A 23,203-nucleotide genomic window follows, 5' to 3' on the forward strand; every position below is an offset into this window, starting at 1 on the left:
TATACCTATTGCACTGCATCACCCTTACGCCTTCATTGAGGCAGGCGTAAGGTTTTGACGCATTGGTAACCTAGAAACGGCGCAGTGAAATCTGATAGATTTCACTGCACCACTTCTAGGAGGCTTTCTTGTGGGGAAACACACACCCTGCAATCTATTATACCTGACACAGGTCCCATTATTTACGCATGGGCTGCATCATGAAAAGTGACACAACAGTGGTGCAAAAGCGTTGCAAGGGGATCCTAAATACGCCCCTATGTTTCCTGAGGAGAAAGGAAAATGGTTAGAATTCCCAGATGATGGGTTGGAGTGCATGATTTGAGGTTTTAGGATGCAGGCATGAAATATTTGTAGGATAATATTAGCAGTTTATTATGATTGTGGAAAGAATGCATATTTCAAGCTTCCTGGAAATTGGGTTGGAAGTTGTTTTTTGGCTCTAGTGTTCTCCAGGGTGTATCACGTAGATAATTTAGGTGACCAGAATATTAGGTTCTGTAGGTAAGTAGGATCTACATCTATGGTTACCCCCACTTTTTGCCTTGTGCTAAGATGTATTATGACTAGCCTGGTGGGATCCTGCTAATCAGGACCCAGTCTATTTGCTTTCTCCCTACATTGTTGTGTTGAGTACTTAGGTGCATTCCAGATTGGATACTGGGGTATCCTTATCTGTCCCTAGTATATGGTACCAAGGTACCCAGGGCATAAGTACACCAGTGGTCTCCCATGAGCTGAAGCATGCATTCTGCCACTTAAAACTTTATAAATAAATAAATGGGAGACCATGCAAAATGGAACTACAGAACAGCCATTGCAGCCTGTGTAAGTTGGTGCATGCACCACTTACTAAAGATATAGGTTTACTATATCTACGGGTCACTGCATTTAAAACCTATGAGTCACCCTTATAGCAGGCCTTTGCAACCCTGAAGGTATGCTGCTTGGTTCTAAGTGAGAGGGTGCCCCTGCATGAGCAGGACTCCCGTGCAGCCTACGGAGTCCATTCTACCGGGTTGTCAGAGAAGCAGCCATATACTATATAGAGGGGCACCACGTAATTACGCGATGACCATCTCGAAAAATAGCTTCAACAAATCCTTTCATGTTTGGTATCAAACATGTTGGAATGATTCCCCCACAACCAATGGTGTGGAGGTATGAGTCCAAGCACTGGAAGAGACTCTGTGCATTCCTGGTAGCAGTCTTCCAGACCCGGACAGCACGAAATGGTTGCTGCTAACCAGAGACACATTTCTGACATCCTGCTGCTGAGCCAAGCTCGAGCAGAGGAAGGTGAAACAATAGTCATCCTGTCATAGGGAGGTGTGACCACCTCCGAGACAGGATTTCATGTTTTGGGACTGGGTGGATACGCTTGCCAGCACCAGAAAGTCTGCATGAGGGGTACACTTGGTGTCCCCTTTCATAGTCCACTTGAAACTAGTTCTGGGAGCTGTTGGCTCCCGCTCAGGTGTGAAACTGGACAAAGGACATGGGAGCAAGCTCCCCCCTGTCCAGAACCTCCACTGGGAGAGTCCCCTGAATTTCCCCAACCCTTTCCCTAGGGTACGTAAGGGCTTACCTGGGTGTAGGTCCCTCGATTTGTTGGTGGGATGATTTTCAGATGAGACACCACTACACTTCTACTGTCTGAGCACTCTGTACTTTGCTGGACTTCTTTTGGGCCTCATTTCGTCTCCCTTCCAGTCTGCTGCATTGTATGTGCCTGTGCATCAAACAGGAAACTTCCAAGGCTGTGAAACATCAAAGGCACCTGAAGTAATCTTCGTTGGAGTGAAGGAGTCACTCCCCTTCATTTGAAGGCATCGCAAGTAAGATCCTGAGCTCCTCCCGAATCCATGGGCTCTGCAACACAGGTGGTGTTTTTCCACAGCTCCTGAGGCCTGTTCTACCCTCTCACCAAGATTGAGGCTGGTATCCCTCGTGGGGATTGAAATAATCAAAGCCCTGTATACTGCATCCAACTTGCAGCTGCAAAGATTTTTGGCTTCGTTGCAAGAAGATCTTCGGGCTCCAAGTAGCCCCAACCTTGAGCATCTCCTGTGACCAGAATTGTCAGCCACACAGCATTGTGTGCATCATGGCCTGCATCTTTTGGTGAGCTGCTTGAGGTACTCTTGCAACTCCAGTGCCTCCAGCCTGTGGGTCCACTTGAGGGTCACACTTGTTTCTTTTAGGCTCCCCTGATTGCTCGGACCTGCCTTGACTTCCCTGCCTTTTGTGAGTCCCCTGGACCTTGCTGGTCCCGGCGTTGCTCCTTCTTTGATTCTGCGTGGCTTGCATTTGCCAAGGCTATTTGGTGCTCCAGCCAGATACCGACCCCTCAGCACTTGACATCCTTCATGGGACAGCTTGTACATGACTCCTGGTCTTCCTTAGCATCACCTGGTGCTCCCAGCTGCAGAGTCAAGGTCATCGTCATCCTTTCTGAAGCACCAGACATTGGAGGACATTCGTCTACCAAGTCTCCTGGTCAGTCCTGAGTGGCATAGACTTTGTCCCCTCCGCTTTCGCCTCTTCCAACGGCAGCACTTTCCTGTAGTCCTCCATTGGGTTCAACGGCGATTTTCAACACCACTTCACACTATGCACCCCGCTTCTCTGCTGTAGGTAACCTGGGTACTAGGGTATCCAAGGGTGCGGTGGCTCTCCAACTTTCTGTCTTCCAAGGGGTTTCTTCAGGGTCCACAGGGAAGGGCACTTAATCTTTAAAAATCCAACCGCCACTGGCACACACAGTTGTGTTCCAACACTGCACACGGTCTCCATGGGGTCCCTATCTACTTACCTTGGGTGGTTCTGTGGGTACACAGCAATTCTACCTCCTCTCTACACTATCTTGACTCGAGTTGTGGTTCTTATACCAATTTCTTAGTATATGTTTCGGTGTCCCTCGGGGCCACTGTGTATTACTGCTAGTTGCTGTGTTTCTTTGCTAAAGTATTGTGTGCATTGTATTTATCTCTGTGTTGGAGCTATTGGAACGTACTAGAGAGCATTATAGAATACAAGCATATTTTTATAAATACTTGGTGTGGTTTTTTTCACTTAACACATATTCTATAAGATTGCATTCTGGTAAAACAAGCTGCTTTATACTTCTTCTGGACTAAGCCTGAAGGCTGCTCTCCACAGCTACCACTTAGAGAGCTTTCAAAGGTTGTCTAAGACCTCTTAAATCACCATAAGGGTTGTCTTGACTGATGTAAGGCGCCCGCTTAAATGGACATCATATACCAGGCCAGCTTCTCACAGGTTCCATTTACCAGCTGAGTGTAGTGCTTCACAAGTAGCAGGTGGCATTTTGGGGGCTATAATCCCCTTTGTTGGAGTAAATGTTAATGATTTGGATATTAGAAAGGTGTCTACATTAATTGATAGCCTCGTGACCAATATGTCTAGTGTGCTTTTAGCCATTAATAAAGAATGAGTAACCATTGTGGCAATACTTTTGCAAAATAGGCTTGCTTTAGGCATTTTGATTGTGGAAGAAGGCAGAGTTTGTAAAAGGCTACAAGGTTGCATGTATGTGCCAGATTATAGAGTGGAGATCGGCAAGTGTGTAAAGAATATCACAAGAACATATAAAGGCTTAAAAAATCTGGAAGAAACAGGTGACGAAAGCAACTGAAAAACAATTTAGTGCAAAAGTAAATGACTTAGCGAATTGGTTGGTGACTTTTAGGCACCATATTTAGGCTTATATTGATTATTGAAGTTTCTGTGGTTTGTTTGTTCTTGATGTTGAAGGGATTCAAGCTGATAAAGGCAAAGAAGGGATCAGAACTTCAAGAAGAAAATAGATCATTAGAGAGCAAGAAGATGAAAAGAAAACGAGAGGAGACTGAATTTGAGGAGAGGTAGTGCTGTGTTTATGATAAATTGAAGGAACAAGAGAAGTCTAGAGGTGATGGGTTGAGTGAAAGTGCTGTGGGGTGCTGCAAGTTGTGTCATAGGGTTAAGCGCTGGTGTTGGACGGTTGATATGTGTGCAACGCTGGGATTCAACACTAAGCCAGAGGATTCCACATGATAAGTAGCCCGTTTTGTTGTGTTGCATTGAGGTTGGGTGATAGTGTTCTTCCATATTGTTTTGTGATTTACTAAGAACCACTTGTTATTTCAAATAAAGTTTATTGATTGTGTGTTGCACTGCCTACAGAGAAACAATTTTGTTTTCCGAAAAATTGAGAGCTATGCTTAGCAATGATGTGAGAATGCCTGTCCTGGAGGGCAAGGAGACCCCTCCAGAGGGCACATCCACACATTATATGACAACCAATGTTGGTTTACACAATAAAACAGTAGAATAATGTCACTTTGAATGAAAGGTCCTTGCAGTTTCCCCTACATAGTACTTTTAATCTGAGAGGGATTGAGAATTCAAATCAAGTGTGTACGAGTTGAAACCCCCACACAACCTAGTGGAATATGAAGCGTTAAATTCATGGGAGCATGCAGCCCATGCTTAGGAGAAGGAGAAATGGAAGACTAGAACTAAAAAGAAAGGTCATGGTTGAATTGAAGCGAATTGGGATGCAAGGAAGCAGGCATGGAGAAAGGATGAGGGAGTCAGAATGTACTATGTGTTACCTATTGGAAAAACAGGGGGAAGGAATGAACAAGAGAGGGTGGGATCCAAGCAAGAAAAGAAGGAGACAGCCACTGATGTGATGGTGTTTTAGATGACCTATTGACTTCTCGACCACTTTTGTACAAAGTAGTTCAAGCAGGAGGAGGAAACTCACAAGTTGGTGGGTATCAGGGAGCTGGATGACTGCTACCCACTGTTGATGCCAGTGCAAGTGCACTAATTAGGTAGCCTCTCATTGAGGGAGGGTTGCCCATTGTTAAAGGTAAACCCGTGACTGCTCCAGATCCACCATTCGCGACTACTAGTGCTCCTGTTGTCAACCCAGCCCCAGTCATTTCTCCACACAAAACTGTCCCTGTTTCCCCTATCACTAGTGCTACTGGCGATTCAGGAGCTAAACCCTGAATGGTAAAAACTCCTATTGCGTGTGTGGTTGTTGAGGAAGCTGATGAAGGTTCTGAGTCAGACACCCTAGAAGATGTGGCAAAGCCATCAAAGGCATTGTACGTTCTGAAAACAAACACAGAGCTGGAAGAGATTGTGAAAGGAACTCTGGAGTTGGAATTTATAGATGGATATAACAAAGTGGAACTCTTATTCCTCTACAGACGGGCTGCTAGGCATGAGTGTGAAGCTCATGAAGTTTAAGAAGGAGTAGCAGCAGAATATGGGGTTGACTTGTCCAAAAGTCGACCACTGCAGTAGAATTTTAGGATGTTCATGTCTGCGGAAACTCTTACAAATATGCAAACAAGTGGTCTGAAATTACATTTGAGAGCATTAGTGGTGAGCATCCACAAAAAAAGATACTCAAAGAATAAAGGATTGGTGGGCTAATAAAAGGAACAAAGACACTAACACTGGAGGGCCAGAAGTTAAAACCAGCAAAAGAGATTCCGAAGATAGGACTTACTCGCTGAGGGAAGTACATTGGGGTGCATATGTGAATGAACCTTGGAGTGGTGGTGCTCTTTTCTCCATTACAGATCAATTTCCAAAACTGAGAGAAACCTCTGAGCTTTGGGATACTCAGGTCAATGGGTTCATGACGATTCCAAAGGTGCTTTAGGAGGAATGGAACGCTTTCTTTGACATTGTCATCCATAACAACTTGCAGGCTGCATATAAAGTGTCTGTGCAGTGGCCAAATGCAGAACCGCCAAGTGGTACTCAAATGCATACTCCCTCTGCTGGTGTTATGCAAACGTACAATCAGGTGATTAACTTCTTGAAAACTAAGGTTCCACAGAAGGAGATTGAAGGGTTGAAAATAATGAGAACTCCCCAAGAGTTGGGTGGGCTGCAATTTAAGACCTCTGTATGAGCGCCACCCTGCCCATCTTTTCTCCCATTTGCGTGGACATCCTCTCCCCAGGTATATGGACTTTTCATTTGTCATACACCAATCCATGTCCCGCTCCCACTTCGCCACTGTTGGGGACCCCACTGCCCCTAATAGGCAAGCGATATTTTGTTTGGCCACTATGAGATCCAGTGATAACCATATCTTAGCATATTTTGGAGGTAGGTCCTCTTCCGAATTGTGTAAAAGGCCTCTTTTTGCTGTTTCTGGGGGTGACTTCCTTGCCACCACTCCCATAATTCTTTGTAGTACTGTCCAAAAGATTAATACTATTGGTCAAGACCATATGGTGTGGAAGAAAGTGCCCCTTTCACTACAACTCCTAAGGCAGCAGTCTGTTGAGGAATGGCCCATGGCCAGGATTGCTGTGTATGAATAGTAAGAGCCGTGTAGTATGCGTAAGTAGACTAATCGAAACAATGCGTCTATGGCCACATCATGAAAATTTCCCAGTGCCTCTTCCCATTCCCCTTCGTCACAGTCCCCAATATAGCCCTCCCACTTAGCCTTGACTGCTATGAGAGTGTTAGGAGAGTTGTTTATTTGTTTTTTGTATATTAGGTAAACTGTTTTCTTGGGTAGCGGTTGAGCTATGACGCTATCTTCTAATGGGAAGGAATCTGGAATAGAAGTGCCGCTAGAAATATGAGTCTTGAGGGCATACTGCGGCTGTAGATATCTGAAAACTGCAGTAGGTGCCAACCCATATTGAGCCTGTAGCTCTCCCCAGGTAAGCATATTTCCCCCCTCCATACATCGCCCAGCGAGGACATTCCTATGCGGTTCCACGGTTTGAAGCCCTGAAAACTGCATAATTGAGAGAGTGTTTCATTATTCTATAGGGGTGTCATGTCAGTAAGTTTCTCTCTCCTACCCAAAAATGACGTGGCTGATCTCCAAATTCGAGCCACCGTGTTTCCGAGGCATGCTTAGCTCCTTTTTCAGCAAAGCATTTGTTCTCACTAAATTGCTCTGGACAACCTCGAGGTCCAAGATTCTAGATTTCACCTCTGCAAGTTTTGACACATATGCATTAATCTTTTTATATCACAGACCTCTTCTTTCCAATATTTGAGCAAACTGGTTTGGACTTGTTTTCGTCTCGTGTATCTCTGCCAAAATTGTATTACGTATTCAATTTGTTTTCCAGATACTTGTACCTTGCTGATGTATTCCAGTAGAGTAGGAGCTGTAATCGCATTGGCAGACAAATAATTGGCAACATTTGACTCCGATATCAAGTCTGTCTGAATCCTCTTGATTCGTAGAGCAGGAGTATGCCTGCACATAATCCTGACCCTGCCTGCTTAACTAGGGGAGCATCTGAGAGCAGTCTCCACCCTTAGGGCTCGATTAGGATCGTGGTTTTCCCGCATCCTCCGGGCCGGCGGATGCGGGAAAACCGCTGCGGAGGTACAAAAGAACCACCGCTAAATTAGGATAGCGGTGGGTCTCAAAATCCGTCCGCAGCTTTTCCGCCGCGGTCGCCTTCCAACCGCGGCGGAAAAGCTCTAACATGGCTGGCGGTGTCTATCAGACACCGCCAGACATATTAGGATGGCGGAAATCATATGCTTTTCCACGGCGGCTTTTCCGCCGTGGAAAAGCATACGGACTTTGACTTCGGGGGCCCGTTGCGGGCCCCCTTGGTGAAGGGGGGGTGGGGGTGCACATGCGGGGTACCTATGGTACCCCCCTGCATTTGCGTGGACAAAGCGGCAGGCACCGCGCGGTGCCTGCGACTTTGTGCACGCAAATGCCGTGCATGCATTTTTAACATTGCGGCGGGTGCAGCTTGAAGCTGGACCCGCTGCAATGTTAAAGATTGAGGATGTGACCGCCACCCTGGCGGTCACATCCTAATCTGCATGGAGGGACCGCTGCAGCCCCTGCGGACGGTCCATCCTACTCTATGGTGGCGGACGGACTCAGGTCCGTCCGCCATCATATTCGGCCCCTTAATGTGGAGTTTATGTCATGATCATGTGTGGGGGCACCGCTGATACAAATAGAGGGGGCACTGACCTTTTCTTGCCACTTGGACCAGTAGTATTGCTCCACAAATTGCCTGAATTGTCTAAATTATTATCTTCCAAGCCTCTAACATCTTCTCCCTGCTTTTCTTGAGCCCTCTGACTATCTTTACTAACTGAAGAGATGGTTGTAATAGTCTATGAGCCCTGGGCTAAAGGAGAGATGTCTGTTTGCTCGATCACAAATGATACAGTTTCTTTATCAGTCCTTTCAATTTAGTGATTGCTATCATTGTAGCAACTGTAGCAGGCAAAGGAGTTATAGCTAGTGAGTACTCACTGTCCTCTCTAAATACTTTATCCCCATCCACAGCCACTTCATCCTCTGAGTATGCGTCTTTCTCCATTCTTGACATTGAGCCAAAATATACATTTTGCCTTTGGTTGAAGCATAGAGGGAGCCTTTCCTTTTTTTTTTTTATTGGTGCATGAAACCAAAATTAAAGATATCACAATTCATCTTTCAATAGCATTTTTACATTTTCACTAAGAAACAAAAAAGCATACATCAAAACATCTATTTCCTAGCTAGATATCTCAGTTAACAAACGAGAGGAAAGAAAAAAATATATAAATTAAGTTCAAGATCATCAAGCACAATTGTTTGTTAATTATTTATACCTTAACACAACCCACCCCTCCCTCCCATCAGGGTTTCTACACAGTCCCTTGTCTTTGGTTTGAAGATAAACTAAATAAAGATGAAGGTAGATTTGGTGGGAGCCTTTCCAAGTTAATGTTGCTTTGTTAATAATTTCTTTCATATGACAGCCAGGGCCCTTCCTCATAGAGCTCAGGCCTAGTTTCCACTTAGGCATTAGTAGACTGCTCCAGGTGTACTGGAGGGTCGGTGGATTAAACATTCACTCTGATGACTTGAAAACTCAAGTACATACAGCTTATCACCCATAATGCTGCACTGAAGGCTTTATTGTTCTGGGTAAGACTATAGACTAGCAAATCCCAGATCCCTATCATAAAAGCCCTAGGTGAAGTACACATCTTAGATAAAGCAGGCAATAGTTGTATGGACTAGGGCTGAGGGGCCTGTGTGAGGGATCCCAAGTCCTTGTCGAAAGAAGTGGTACCCTTTTTAAAAGCAAGGATTTGGAATTATATTATAGCCTTATAGCCCGCCGTAGAGGGCGATACCGGCTATTAGAACATTGGAATGTTGGGAGCTCCATTGAAAACAATGGAGTGCTCTGGGCTTATAATGGCTGGTATAAGCCTGGAGCTCCAACATTCCAATCTTTCTTTGTTCACAGTTCTGGCTGTGAACAAAGGCTTCAGGGAGCCTGAGGGGATTCCAGTCCCCTCACGCTTCCAAAAGGCTTTGTTTTTTTTGTTAGAACATTCTGTCCTCTAGTGACAGAATGTTCTAATAGCCTTATAGCCCTTCGTAGATGGGCTATACCGCTATTAAAGTCCCTCTCCCTTGTTAAAGGCCCTCGCCTTCGGCTCGGGGCCTTTAATGCTGGAGAGGGCCTTTAATAGCCGGTATAGCCCTCTACGGCGGGCTATAAGGCTATATTAAAGGCCCTCTCCAGCGTTCGGCTCGGGCCTTTAACAAGGGAGAGGGACTTTAATAGCCAGTATAGCCCAGCTACGAAGGGCTATAAGGCTATTAGAACATTCTGCCACTAGACGGTAGAATGTTCTAACAAAAAAGAACAAAGCTTTATGGGAGCGTGAGGGGATTGGAAGCCCCTCAGGGTCCTTGAAGCCTTTGTTCACAGCCAGAGCTGTGAACAAAGAAACATTGGAATGTTGGAGCTCCAGGCTTATACCAGCCATTATAAGCCCGGAGCACGCCATTGTTTTCAATGGAGCTCCCAACATTCCAATGTTCTAATAAGGATTCCTGTTTGAACGCTGTAGCTCTGGGGCACTTTAACTGAAAGGTTCTTAGATTTTAAATGTTCCTTCTTGTTTGAGACATTGATGGATGAGATTGAACCACCACATGCACATGCACTTTATCTACAGTTCAGTTATGGGTCTTTGCCTTGAACCTCAGTAAAAGCAAATGGAAGCATGCTGATGTAATACCATTGTGCCCCATGGGTAGCCTCTGAATCAATAGATAACTTTATATTCCTTTGCCCTGCATATGCTCAGATTAGCAAAAGTGGTTAATTCCAGCACATCGTCTATTATCTTTTACACGACCAGCAGAAGCTCTCCGAGTGCTAAAATCTGATACCACAACATGGCTAGTATTTTTTTTAACAAGATATTTGCTTTATGACTGGCAAACTCGGATTAAGACCCTAGCCATTATTAAGTATCATGGAATAAGTATGAGTGCTCCTAGAAATGTTATTATAGATAGAGTTTAATATGATATATCCCACATGGGAGGATTAAAAATGATGTGACATAGTCTCAATCTTAGGGATGCACCTAAGAGCATGGTTATAAGAAGTATGGTATATAACTGTACATTTTAGACATTTTCAATATGATAAGCTGTTCTTATACTAGATGAAGTATGATATGTTTTTGTGTTCTGCCTATTTTATATTATTGTATAATGTTTTTATGGAAGATTTCTTGTGTCGCTTCTGAGGTTGAAGGGTCGGTGGGGACATGGATCGGAGGGTACTCCCAAGTGGATGTAATTCATTAGGGCCATAGTGCTTGTGTGCTGAGCTGTTCCCATGCATTGACTGAGTGGTTTCTGGCGGTCCTCATGGTGGTGAGAATGCTGAGGAGGTCGGCGGGCTGGGGAGGAAGATGTGTTGAGTCGCTGCTTCTAAATGGAGAATGAGGGGATGGGTGCAATGCGGCTCTGTCCAGGTCGCTGCTAATTAAAAGACTTGGGCTACAACTGAGCTCGCGTTTTTTCATTGCAGCAAGAGTGCATGATATTACAGGACAGATGAAAGACCGAGTTGGTGAAGTCATTGAATGACCCAAATAGGTTAGTGAATTGTTTCTCATAAATAGGAAGCATTTTGTGGTATTCTTGTGTTTATAACGGGTGGTATGGACAGAAGATTCTTGGGAGGTGCTTGGGTTTCGGAATGTTAAGGGTTCCTTGGTTGGTTGTTATGTAAATTCTGGCAGGTCGTGAAGTTTCTCCATGTACAGTGCCGCACACATGCAAAGTCAGAAAAGTAAGGAGAAATGGAAACATTCCTCCTTCTAATGCCTGTTTCAAGTGACAAAACCTTAGTAAATCTGGGTCAAATGGCCTAATTTAAAAGTTGGTGGGTGGCCCATTTCTCTGCTAGGGCAACTGAGTAAATTATTCTTTCATCGTGACGAAGTTGCCAGGCTTTTTGCTGTTTGGTGCAGGGCTTTGTCAATATGATGGAGCAGTGCACCAAACTATTTTCTTTTGTATTTTCAAAAAGCAAATCCTGAAGCCGGGTTTTCTATTGGAAAATACTAAAGAAAATGCTCCCCTCACCATGGGAGTCCTCTCTCTCTCTCTCAGGTGAGGGGAGCATTGAGTAGTTTTCACTGCCCCTTACCGCCAGGGTTTTCCTGGTGGGGACAGGCAATGAAAACTGAACTCTTATTCCGCCCATCTAAATTTGGGGGGCGGAATTACAGGTACGCTTCTGAAGGCCCTTACTCCACAGCATCGGCGGATGAGGTTTGATCACTATGGAGACAAAGTGGTCTCCGCCATAATTAAAATCTATGGTTCACCCACATTAAATTGGCCAGGCAGGTAAGGATACTCTGTCGCCATTGCAACAGAATATCCTTATCATGAGAATTAAATCAGGCTCTAAGCCAGAGTGTAAAATCTTTAATCAGGCAGAACCCGCTCGGCGTAGTATCCCCATGCTCCATCGCAGTGGGTCTGAAATCACTCCTAGGTTCTGGTTTATCACTTAACATAGACTATCATTGGAGCTGAATGCTTTTTGCTTCTATTTTTACTTAACTTTCAAAACTCATATCTCCAATTTCCCTTATTGAATTTTTTATTTTTGCTGTCATTCTTTTTTTATTAAAGTTTACCCTATTTTTCTAGTTCGTTTAGGATTTTTATAGTTTGGTGTTTTGACTCTATCACTGTTTTTGTACTGAATAAATACTTGAAACTTTGTTTTAATACCTTGGCCTAAGTTAAGCCTGTCTGCTCAGTGCCATAGCTACAAGGTGGCTGATCTCAAATTAATTTAGGAGACTTTTGGAGTTCAGCCTGGCAAGCTAGTGTTATTATCCCAAAATAATAATCCACTTTCTTAGACTGATTCCACAAATATTATCAGTAGTAAACCCAGAAAGCTGCACCAGTATTGCTGGAAATGTCACGTGCACAGATACTATTCCCCCTATTTCCCGCACCTAATTTGCGAAATGCATATTTTTCTTTGTTTTCTGTGTTGAGAAATCTCTTCTCTTACTCATGATATGAACCCGCATGAAGTTTGATTTTGTATCTCTTCCTGTCCAGGAATGGGCATTGTTTCAGCAAATCTCGAACCGTTTCCTGGCTGAGAAGGGGTCGAAGAGGAGTTTATGAATGCTAACAAACTCATGGGTTTGTTGGTACTCCCAGACTCCTAAGGCAAATCACACATTGATCCTTCTCAACCATTGCATAATGCTACTCCCATCTGACCAGTGGCCCTTTGGATAGCTGTGAAGCGCAGAAGGGGCCATTCTCATCCATAAATTTACCTTTAGGGCCATAAATGGCTTTGTGTTTAGTGCCCAAATTTGCAAAATAACAAAAAGTACACAGATTCATAAGTGATGTCTTTCTCAGTCTCCACTGGTCCCATCACTAAAATATGTGTGCACCTATTGCCATTGTAGGTGACTAAGAGTGATGTGTCTGTGCAAATCGTAGATTCTGAATCAGTCATTAATGGCCTTTTGTTCCTCAAATGTTTATGGTCGTAGATAAAACTTACAGCTGTTGAAAACCAACAAGTATGGGGGATTTTTCATTGGTGTAAGCTTAGGAGAAGGAAAATAAATGTCTCTCGTAGTTTGGTTCCGCATTGTGCATGGGAAAGGTAGTGAAGGTCCGCCAAGAAACAACAAACTTCGGAATGAAGAAACCCCAATGTTGTCTTTTCATGAGGACTAGAGAGAAGGATTATTAGCTGTAAAAAAAGTTAAGCAGTTTCCAAGGAAACAAGGGAGCCCCAGGAGTCGAGAGGGACCGAGGGCTGGCAATTTGTTTTTAGAGACAGTGGCCCCTTCACACAAAAATTTGTAAAAATGTTGGACAGAGCTGCAACAACAATTGTGTAGGTTTTTCAAATGGGCAAATTATGTTTATTAAAACAATTATTCTGACAGAGAAACAAAGTATATATGAGGCGCAGTGGGTTAAAACGGGGTTGGAAATCAAAAGATTTCCAGACCTCAGGCAATTACTCATATAGTGACTAGACACATATATTTACAACAGTCTCGATTGTAAGAACCCTCTTATGCTACACAAAAATCAAAATCTACTAGTACAAGTCAAGATGTGGTTGTCGACGACGTTTTGAACCCGACTAAGATAACGGGATCATCATCAGGACAGCAAAAATATAAATGTCTGAGCATGAGTCTAAATCAGGCTAGTCAAGGGTCGGGCTGACGCTCTTGACACACAGTGGTATCCGAGCAAGGTCTATGTACAGTGACGAATGGTCTTTGGTTGGAACCAGAGCAAGGGTGTCAGTGGCCGTAGCTGAGTGCAGCAATCTGTACCGATTAGCATAGACACGTTTCAGCCGGAATATGCCTCTACATAGGGTCCTCTGCCCCTCGTTGGGGGCAGTGTTCGAAAATCAATTAACGGAGTGACGATAATGGTCACTGTATGATGTTGATGTGGGTTGATCCCGTGGGGCTTGCAATGGACCCTGGAAGAATACAGGCTAATTCATGAGGCGAGAGAGTGTATAGTTTTGACTGAGTGGCTCCAGGGGATGCAGCCAGTCAGAACTATACACTCTCTCGCCGCATGAAGGAGTTTTTATTTCTTTGACCCTCCGTAGGCACCTGGCAGATTCGAAGCTAAGGCACAATGCCTGCACTGGATACCCAGAAAGACTCCTTGATGGCTGACTCACCCTCGTGCAGTCTTTCCAGAGACACCACTGCACCCTCTCTGTCCTCCCTGAACACAGGCAGACACCCTCACATCAATCAACATGCCCCTCCCTCCTGTAAGCCAGCTCTGCCCTGACTGTCATTCCCCACACCTACTCAGTGGCGGCTCTTCCGCTAAGGCGGAGTAGCGTCGCCTCACTGCTTGCAGAGAATTGTAAAAGCAAAATGATAAAACGTTATTTCTTTTATTATCATTTTATTTATTTTTGGCCAGGTTGGACGGGCCAGTACGTCTTTGACGTCCGGTAGGCACCCCCTAAGTGCTGTGCACATGACTGTTTGGCCAGCCCTCCTGCGATCCTCCCATCCGCCCCTCTACTCTTGTTCTCTGCTAGCTGCTACTGGAACTACTAGTATCCGGTGAGGGTGTGGCGACCTACTTTGTATTTCCAGCTCCAGGGCGTCCAGATCTCGGACATCCTAGAGCAGGAGATGGAAAGGATTTTTTGCAAAATATGCATAGTCGTAGACAACAGGAACAACTTTGTCCAACTACCACAGCTGAAATGTTCACATTTTTTGCCACATACATTTTGCAAAAGCACTTCCCACGGCCCTAGATGACGGTCAGGTTGTTGAGATGATAAGGACCCTGCTGAAGGCAAACAGTGCGTTATGAGACAAGGGTCAACCCAAATAAGTCGCTGGGACCTGGGTATTAAGTCTTTATATTAGGAGGGGTCCCAGAACGGGAGAGTAGATAAAAGGAAAGGTTCAAAAGAATTCAACAAGAAAATCTATACCAATTAGAGTACAATGTTATTTATTCACAGAGTACTACACCTTCTGTTCGGTATTACATTGTATGTAAACTATTCAATACCACATTTTTTCATTTTGTGCCCAAAAGAGAAGGAGGATGGGGAATGGGAGGGAGTGAAGTGGAAGGAGTTGGTGTAGGATAAGGAGATTAGTGAAGGTCAAAAATACATTATTCACAGATACAACAATTGTATGGCTTCTCATGGGAGCCAAACTTAAATGCCACACTTGGTCATAGAGTTTATATCGCCATGCTTCAGTGATACATTATGTACATCTTGCTAGGGGTTGAAGCTGGTACAAGGGGGTTGTTGTTGTCTACGTGGCAAACAGTGCATCAAACTAGAGGGTTGTTGCATTCCCATTGGTTGACTTAAAACTCTTTGGCTTTGAGCTACCCCGAACAAGATACTGCTGCAGTTCGATGGGAAGTCCTTCGTACTAAGAAACTCTGAATCTGCTGCAAGGCAAGAATGGGTTCAGCTGAGGTAGCCTTTGGGCCATTAGATTTCCCATGACATTGGAGCCTTGTCAGTCTTCATGTCATCCTGATTCCTCTTCAAAGCCTTTTTCCAGATTGCTGGATGAAAGGAATGACTTGCTGTTAGCAAACAAGCACTCATGCATACCACGTCGTTCCCAAGAAGCCTTAATTCACCTCCTAAATAATGACATGAAAGGGATAAGTCCAATGTCAGAGATTCTATTGCTCAATGCAGTCCATGTTCAAACCCTGTGCTGCATGTATGTTTAGTTGGAGGCAAGCAGCATGCTGTAAAGCTGCTGCCTCACCCCATGAGGTCAGAACATTGAATGTTTTTGTTTGGTTGCTTCATTTTTGCATTTTATGGTATTAAAGGTAGATGTATCTGTAGTAAGCACCCAGGGCTGCCTGCCCCCATATATATATATATATATATGTACTACACCTGGGTGAAGCAATTTGCACTGTTACCATGGTGAAGCTGTTGCAAGGATGAACAGGAAATTATGTCTCACCTTCTTACTGTTGTGATGGGTACTGAAGTCAGCATTTGTGAAAGGAAACTAAGGGGCTTATTTACAAGTCCCCTGCGCTTCAGTGGCAGAGATTACTAATTCATATCTATGAGGCCACACAAAGCCACTATACCTGCCATTGGATGGCCCAATAGATATGCATTGCATTACTCTGCGCTCAGGAGGCACTGTGTGGACGTTGCAGTGGTTGTTCCCATGCAACACCCACAGATTTTGATGGTCCTCCAGATGTACATGACTATGTAAATGTGGGGAAGCGCCAACACCTTACGACTCCTGAGGTGAGGCATAACGAGAAGAAATATCTTTATTTCCCCTTGTTTATTCCTCTTTCCATGTGTGCTGCATTTTGCAGCACACAGCACACAAGAGGAAAACATCTCTCAGGACTGTTTTTCTGCAAGAAGATGCCTTTTTATGCAGCAAGATGCTTCTTCCTGCATAAAAACAATCCTGCCAAAAGCATAGGTACCCTTGCACCATTGTGCAAGGGTGCCTTCATTGGCGCTAGGCTGCCAAAAACCTCCACCGGCGCTGGGCCAAAGGACAGGAATACACCGTATTAGGTAATAGGGTGCATTCCTGCCCTTTCACTTTGACATAAGGCAGCGCAACAAGGTGACCTTGCGGCGTTGCCCTACGTCAAATCCCCATAAATGAGGCACTTAGTTTGTTGGTAACAAATATCCTTTTTCATATGTGTAGGCCATGATTCGGTACACGCTGGATAATGGTGTTTGTATTGTGACGTTGGTTTCCATGTCTTATAGATTTCTGTTTCTACCAAATATGTCGTCTCTGGTTGGTGGATGTGATGGGTGATTTTTTTGTTTGTTTTTTCTCAAAGCTGCTAAAAACCTGCAAAGTTTCTGAGGATGGACACAACTCGCTTTTTCATGTGGATTTTCTGTGTCATAATTAGAACTTGAACAAGCATTTTGGCTAACACAAGAGCAACCTCTGACTGTGTAAGTGTAGGAAAAGCTGGCAATTCCAAGAAATATGGGTCAGCCAATGCTAATGAACTACACTTGCAAAATAAAGCAGTTGCATACCCATGGTTGTAGGGAGTTGCATAAGCTGGTTTGGTCCTTCTTTTTTCTTTTTGCCTATTGGCGTTGATGGTATTGTGACTGTAAGTATTGTGGCTCTGCAGGTCAATGTTACAGTGTGAGAGCCCTGTTCCTAAACATGTATTGTGAATTTGATTATATCCAATTTAAGGGGCCCATTAGGATGGTGGGAGGATGGACACCGCCACTTGGCAATCCGCCCGATTGCCTACCGGGCGGAAAAAGCCTGCAATATGGTGGCGGTGCCGTGCAGGCACCACCATCTATATTATGATGATGGCGGTCTTTTGCCTTTCCATGGCGGAGACATCGCCATGGAAAGGCATGCAGTCTTTTCTTTGGGGGCCTGTTGCCGGCTCCCAGGAGGTTGGGGGGGTGGGTGTCTGCACTTGGGGGGGTACCCATGATACCCCCCCAACATTTGCATGGACAAGGTGGCAGGCACCGCGTGGTGCCTGTAACGTTGTGCATGCAAATGCACAACATGCCTTTTGAACATTGTGGCGGGTGCTGGATACAGCATTGTAAAATGTTAAATATACAGGATGCGACCGCTATGGTGACGGTTGCATACTAATAGGCACAGTGGGACCACTGCACCTCTTGCGGTTGGTCCCGTTTACCGTTACCGTGGCTAGCCATCGTAATGGGCCCCTAAGTTGGTATAGGCTAGGCTTGTAATGTCTGGGCTGCTACATATATTTACAACACCCACAAATGTAGTTAAAGTGGGTTAACTGATATAATATCGATGCAAAAAATATAGATGTTCTAAATATCGAAAGAAATATATAGAATACAAAAATATCGACTCCTATACCTAAACAAGTAAGTACAAAAATATTGAATCAAAAATATCAATGTAAAAAATATGAATGTAAGAAATATGGATTTAAATAAATAAATATATATATATTTTTTTTTATATTTTATTTTTTTACACTAAAGGTTGCCCCTAATGAAGGTGTCACACCTCAACGGGTTGAGCACACACACCTCTGAGGCGTCGGCAACAGCTTGCCTCCACACTTCCCAATTGCATCTGCCAAACGTGTTTCGAGCTCCTTTGCTCTCGATCACTGGCTGCAATATGACACTGAAACAGTGGTAATGTGTGGAATCACCATTTATTTGATAATGAAGTCCCGTCCCTTATAGACGTTGGCCCGCATAGCATTATGGTTATAGTAGTCCATGTTGTTTCTTGGCCAAGACTTGATTCCATAGTATCCCCAGTGGGTCTCGCATGTTGCAATTAAAATGTTACGCTAATGCGATAATGTTCAAACAATTCCTACCCCCAGTGGGTGGAAAGAATGAAGATAATGCTATCCACAGCCAATTATAACACAGAGGTCAGGCTCCCTCCAATACAGCAGTGCCTATGTTTGCTAGCACCTTGGAACCGCTTGTTCAGCGGCGGGACCCCTCCACAACCAGACCAGCCGCACGAATCTTCACACCAAAGGTTGCCCCCAATGAAGGTGTCACACCTGAAGGGGTTGAGCACACACACCTCTGAGGCGCCGGCAACAGCTTGCCTCCACACTTCCCAATTGCATCTGCCAAACGCATTTCGAGCTCCTTTGCTCTTGATCACTGCTTGCAATATGACACTGAAACAGCGTGTGGAATCACCATTTATTTGATAATGAAGTCCCGCCCATTATGGGCGTTGGACGTCATAGCATTATGGTTATAGTAGTCCATGTTGTTTCTTTGCAAAGACTTGATTCCTTAGTAGCCCCAGTGGGTCCCGCATGTTGCAATGAAAATGTTACGCTATATATATCTATATTCACTGAAAAAACCATAGGTTATAGACCATATATAGTTAGGAATTAGCATTTACAAAACCTTGAAAATTCACTGAAAAAACCATAGGTTATAGACCATATATAGTTAGGAATTAGCATTTAAAAAACCTTATTTTACTCACACAAAACCATTGAAATTACATATATAGTTAGTTGCACTAACTATATATCGCGCACCTGCAATCCACTGCTGATGATGTCACATATTACATCATTCATGACATGGTCAGTGACATCACTGATGACATCACTGATGACATCTCAAATGACATCACTGATGACATCACTGATGACATCTCATTTGACATCAATGACCACATCACTGATGATATCATTCATATGACAATACAATGCATCTCCTCACATTTTAATATAACCTCTGTTTCACCCAGTGTTAAATACAGAATATAATTTTTGAAACCATTGACACACCAATACTAGTTACTACATACGCACTCACTGATTCCTACGTCTACACACACCTTCACTCATTCACCCATACTATCATTCATACATACAATCACTCATCTTTACAACACTATCATATGCACTCATACACCTATACAGACACTCACAGTCTGCCACTCATCCATGGAGTTACTCACACACCTAGTCAGTCCTGTAAAGAATCAATGACACTTCCATTTTCTTGTCTATACAGTTAAACATAGAGCACCTTACATTTTCAAACATATACTAACACATACTTACCTTGTTATACAATCATTGATACAAGTACACATTGATCTGCACAGAGTCACACACCTCCCAGCCAGCCACACACACACTCAGTCTCCCATACAAATACTTGGACAATCAATCAGTAACCCATATAGTTAATTATATAGCTACTGATCAAAACATGCAGCAGTTTACAGAACAACAGACATAATGATGCACAAATTAAGACACTTTAGTCACTAACCCATGCACTCAGTGAGACACATTTAATCACTCACTCATGCATTCAGTCATGCACCTACTAAATCCTTTGTCCAGACACTTATACTTCCACTCATTCTTCAATATGTAAGACACATTTTAACTTTACAGAAACATACAGTCACTGGATGTTGTCATCAGTGATGTCATCAGTGATGTCATTTGAGATGTCATCAGTGATGTCATCAGTGATGTCACTGACCATGTCATGAATGATGTAATATGTGACATCATCAGCAGTGGATTGCAGGTGCGCGATATATAGTTAGTGCAACTAACTATATATGTAATTTCAATGGTTTTGTGTGAGTAAAATAAGGTTTTTTAAATGCTAATTCCTAACTATATATGGTCTATAACCTATGGTTTTTTCAGTGAATTTTCAAGGTTTTGTAAATGCTAATTCCTAACTATATATGGTCTATAACCTATGGTTTTTTCAGTGAATTTCAATGGTTTTTTAATAGCAAATATCATAAGCTGTCGAATGTCAAGTACGTGGTAAGTGAAAACATTTTCGTGTTTATGCACACTGATCTGCTTTGAATGGTGCCCCCCCCCCCTCATTTCTATTAGGAGTACTCTCTCTTTGCAGATAGTGAAAGGTAGTTAACGCAGGCCTTTGCCCCCGTTGTAATCCGTCGTGCCTGCTTCTCTCTCCATTTGATTGATTGTTATCCAAGTATTTACTGTTTTAGAATTAGTTCTCTTTGGTTCATTCTCTATTTACAAACAAACACAGAGTCGCAATACTCTGTTTAGTCTTTGCAGATAACGAAAAATCGTGTAAAAAAAAAGAAAAGGAATCGAGCAAAATCAGTAGGCCACTAATGGGATCTCTTTTTGACCTCGCTAAAATAGAAACATTAGGAACAACCCCTCATGACAAATACAAAACTAGTGAGATGAACTGAACTCCACACAATGATGGCTGCAAAACAGCTCGGCTCCGCCACCCACCCCGCCCAAAATAACGATAAAGAGCGGCTGCCATGATTGGTTGCGGAATGGCCACGACGGAGCTACGAAATGATGCTGCTCTCATGCTAACCCCAGCTTCAGTCTGAAACATCCAGAAACACTGTAGACTACCAATTCGATCAGTTCCGGTAGCGCCCCAATGTAACCCGGTAGAGAAGAACTAGCCCTCCCCTCTTTCACTGATGGTTCTTGTTGCCTGTCCCTTCTGTTCTCATTTAACAGAACTATTTAGCCTGCTGAAAGGGGTTGTGTTCCGACCGCTGGTTGGTGGAGACATTTTGACTATATTCTGGACCTGCGTTGTCGCGTAATGCGTCATATGACGCGCCGCGTTAGCGCATCCGGAAGTCATCCGGGGCGCGCAGCGCGTAACGTAAGCATAACAAGTCATGTGACTTGTTAATAAAACTTTTCATTGGTTCATTTTACTTTTCTTATTGTAATGATGAAAGGCTTGCTCATATGACCTAAAAATTACGCTTTTCATTACTTCCGAACATTATTTTTTCTTAAATATATGTTATAATGTTCCAGGCTAATGTACTTTCCCGGAAATTTTACAACTGTCCTGCAAGTAAAATATATTCTTTTTTCGAGAAAAAGAGCGTTTCTTCGTCCCATGATGGAGCCGTTGAGCAAAAGAGGGTCGACCTGCTGTCTTAGTCGCCGATACGCCTGAATATGAGATTCTTATCGATCACTTTATGTTGCAGGAATAGAAAACACAACAGCCCTTGACCATTTATCTTTACTGCGTTCCTTCGTATTATACCTTTTACCCTTCATGTAATTGGTCTGCTTTATTTCACTTGCCTTTTAATGATTCTAAAACAGTGACTATTATTACAAACTTTACCAATGTATATACTACTACCATGTTTTCTTTTAAAAACCTTTATTGTGAAAATTTCATTATACAAATACGAGCCTATAACCACGTGGGCCGGCCACGGAGCAAACTGTAATCGTATGTGATGAGTAGACATTTACACTGTAGAGGAACGTAACGGGCGGGCCATTAGGTTGCAAGAACTAAGGTGTCTAACAGTTATGGAATCGGTGGACGTACATTTTATAATTAAAATACGACAGGGCCAGTTACAATAAAATTATCTAGATATACATTTGCGGGCAAGTACCATGGGTGACGTTAATTCGAACTTTCAACAGTACAGTAATCAATAACACATCAGAACTTAATATCAATAGGGATGTCGAAATATTCAATCAATTCTCGTCCCCGCCCGCCATGTGCTTCAAAACTGCATACGTATCTCGTGATTTCAAGGTTCTGCAACCAGTACACAACAAGGAGTTACGAGTCCCATTTATTCCGGCGCCATTTTGGGCGAGGACGGGCAGGTCCAGGATATAGTCAAAATGTCTCTACCAACCATCGACTATGATGATGTTCATATGCTGTATTTATTAGAGTAACACTCATCTGCCCACATGAAATTAATTTACCACAATCTAAACATGTCATTTTAATCTTTCCAAAGTTCTTCTAAATATTTGGGACCGTTTCCCTTGCCTCTGAAGCTCTCAGTGCCACTTCTTTGATGAATGTACTAGCAGGTCAGGGGTTCTCCTCCAAATCTCTCTTTTATGCAGCACTATAATTAATTGGTGCCACCTCTCCATATGACGATGCATGGTATAGTTACCACAACTATATATTTTTTCGTTTCCTCTGGAGAGTTCATCGTGGCAGATGAAGCGTGTAACATACCGGGCATTTACCTTTTTTTGCATGTACAGGAAAGGAAAAAAAAATCGAGCGTTCGAGTTCTTAGGTGTCCCAGGGCCATTTTAGTGGACCAGGCCCAAATCCAAAGAACAGCTATCTCACAGGCTAATGGGGCGACCCACGCCGAGTTTCAGCATTGTAGGATGACCACACAAGTACAGCAACTTGCTAGACATCACCTCGGTGCCATCCGGATCTCGGCGCCCCACTGCAGATGAAGTGCCTCTCAACTATGAAACCACCAGAAAACGCTTGAGTCAGCTTTGTGTGAAGCCGCCATTTTGATTCAATCAATAGCGTCCCCCTGCACACATTCAGGGACCTGGTCGTGTCTTCAGGTCAAACGAATTTGGGACAAGATGCAGAAAGGAAAAGGAAAAAAGTTCCGCCGGACCCCGGGAGGTGGCCGCCTATGTCATGGGCGATCTTAGGCCACACCAGGGCAATAGTGAAGCTGCAGCAGGTGCAAATAAGCTTCAGACAGTGTTACAAGCGCTGCTCAGAACTCTCAACTATGACACCACCTCGGTGCCATCCGGATCTTGGCGCCTTGTGCTGGTTCCGGCCTATTCACACATCGGTCCGCTACTGACGCCACCTCACAGGCCAACGGGGCACCCCACGCCGACTTTCGGCGCAGCATTGTAGGATGGCCACACCAGTGCGGCAAATTGCTGGACACCACCTCGGTGCCATCCAGATCTCGGCGCGTTGTGCTGCCTTCGGCCTATTCGCCACAAGTGCGCACGCAACTCAGC

Source organism: Lissotriton helveticus, chromosome 4_1 (assembly GCF_964261635.1).
Source record: "Lissotriton helveticus chromosome 4_1, aLisHel1.1, whole genome shotgun sequence".
NCBI lineage: Eukaryota > Metazoa > Chordata > Amphibia > Caudata > Salamandridae > Lissotriton > Lissotriton helveticus.